The sequence below is a fragment of the Microtus ochrogaster genome, unplaced genomic scaffold, assembly GCF_000317375.1.
Source record: "Microtus ochrogaster isolate Prairie Vole_2 unplaced genomic scaffold, MicOch1.0 UNK115, whole genome shotgun sequence".
Lineage (NCBI taxonomy): Eukaryota > Metazoa > Chordata > Mammalia > Rodentia > Cricetidae > Microtus > Microtus ochrogaster.
Window position 1 is genome coordinate 784261 of NW_004949213.1, and position 2302 is coordinate 786562.

The 2302-nt window shown below is 48.0% G+C and overlaps 1 protein-coding gene across 4 annotated transcripts in view; it reads left to right on the plus strand.

The window, feature by feature from the left end:
- Positions 1-2302, plus strand: part of Akt2 (AKT serine/threonine kinase 2) — a 49154-nt gene that overhangs the window by 29187 nt on the left and 17665 nt on the right. The gene's annotated exons all lie outside the window — the stretch shown is intronic.

The following is a 2302-nucleotide window of genomic DNA, read 5'->3' on the forward strand; positions in this document are numbered from 1 at the left end:
CCTGCCTCTGCCTCCCGAGTGCTGGGATTAAAGGCGTGCGCCACCACCGCCCGGCCACAGAAATAGAATGTTGGCTTTACCTCATTCATTCATTCATTCATTCATTTTTAAAAGGGAGCTTGTGTAGTAGAATGGTCTTGATTGATGTGTAACTAAGACTAGTCATTAACTTTTGATCCTCCTGCCTTTGCCTCCGCCTCCCAACTGTTTGGATTACAGGTGTGTGCCAGCAAAACTGGTGACTTCATTGACTCCCAATTGATTTTAGTAGCTGTGGGTGTAGCTAATAGTTGCCCTCTTGGACAGTGCCGTTCTAGAGCCTGCACAACACAATATCACGATGCTACCACAATCTATACCGTAATTATTGTTGCATATCTCCCCGAGTTAAAAATATACTTGCCTCACCACAGGGAGCAGAATTATCAACTCAGACCAGCTGAAGTGTTACTCAGTTGAAAACTGGGGACCAAATATGGACTGTTAGCAAAAGCAGACCTAGGCTAACAGATGGTAGTTGATTGGTGTTGGTGAGTTTTGAAGGATGGGCATGAGTGTGACTCTGGGAATAGGAAGAGAACAGTCCAGGGAAGTGGACTGACCAGAGTATGCAGAGGGGAAACAACATTTTTTTTTTTTTAAGTTTTTTTGAGATAGGGTTTCTCTGTATCTTTGGGGCCTGTTCTGGAACTAGCTCTTGTAGACCAGATTGGCCTCGAACTCACAGAGATCTGCCTGCCTCTGTCTCTCAAGTGCTTGGATTAAAGGTGTGGGCCCTCGGCTCAGTGAAACAGCTCTTGTGTCCCGGGGACCTTAAGGAGTTCTGTGTCAGCAGAGAATCAGAGACTGCTGTTGGGAGGGAGGGGGAGTAGAGGCCCCAAAGCTGGCAGCCCTCCTTGGCCCTGAGTGGAGATCCCTGCAGGGCTTGGCAGACGCTTGGTAAGCTGGGGTTTGTCACAGGGTTGTTAAGAGATTCAGAGGATGATAAACAGGAAGCCTGGGGCAGCAGTACCTGGCACCCAGTGGCTGAGGCCTGGGAGAGGGCATCAGCCACTGGCCAGTGAGATCTTACTTCTTTTTTCAAGACAACTTGTCCTCAATAGTCGAGAGTCCTATGCTAGGATGAGGGCTTGCTTTAAGACCAAGATGAAGGTTGGCTTCTTATTCTTTATTTCCTTAGCACCCTCTGCTGATGGAGAGAAGGCTTCTGGGTTGGCCCTGCCCTGGAGACCAAGCTCTTGGTTCCAAAGGGAGGCAGAACCAGAGGCAGAGCAAGAGGGCGGTTCCTCCACTGTAGAGAAGGCCGATGCTGTCCTCACTGTCTTGTTCATACAGGCCCAAGCTTGCTGGCTGTCCTGAGTGTGCATATGGGGACTGCGGGTTTCCTGGGAAGGCAGGAACCACTACTGGGTAGATGCTGCCTAGATGCTCTGACTCCTACTCTGGGCTTCGGGGTGTTTCCCTGTCACCTTCTGTCTGGGCCCTAACAGCCATTCTGCCAATTTTGCCAGTTTCCATTTGTTCTTATTCTTTTTTTTTTCTTTTTGAGACAGGGTCTCACTATGCAGAACAGGTTAAATTACTTATAGAGATCCACCTGCCCCTGCCTCCTGAGTGTTGGGATTAAAGGAGTGCACCACCTATAAAAAGGGAAGGTTTTTATTGTAGGTATTAGAGAGAGACTAGCCAGAGGCATCTAGAAGAGTCTAGAACAGAGGGGTTGACCACGGGTGGGGGGCAGAGAGAGAGAGAGCACGCGCGCAAGAGCGCATTGCTGACATAGCAGGGTTTAGGAGAGTGAGCACTGTGGAGGGAAACCCTGAGGCTGAGAATGCATACATGTGCACGTGGAAGGCAGGGTTATCCTGCGGGAGCTGCCTCTCTTTTTCCACCATGCAGGTTCCATGGATTGGACCCAGGTCATCAGATCTAAAGGCAAGTGCCTTCACCTGCTGAGCTGCCTCCCTGCCCTTTTGTATTATTTAAAGCCAGGTCTTGAATTTCTGCTCATACTTAGTGGTGATTTACTCTTCACTCAGCCCTATGCTGAGTGCTTCTCTTACATATCCAGGATGCCACTGTCATACTGGAGGAGTGCAGGATGAGCACCCCTAATCTGAAATCCAGAGGGCTCCAAAAGTTAGAACTCTGTGTCCTCATGATGCTCAGATGTTCCAGATTTTGTTTTTTTTTGCACTTTTAAAATTTATCATTTATTATTATTATTATTAATTATGTTTTTTTAAATTTATTTATTTATTAAGGATTTCTGCCTCCTCCCCGCCACCACCTCCCATTTCCC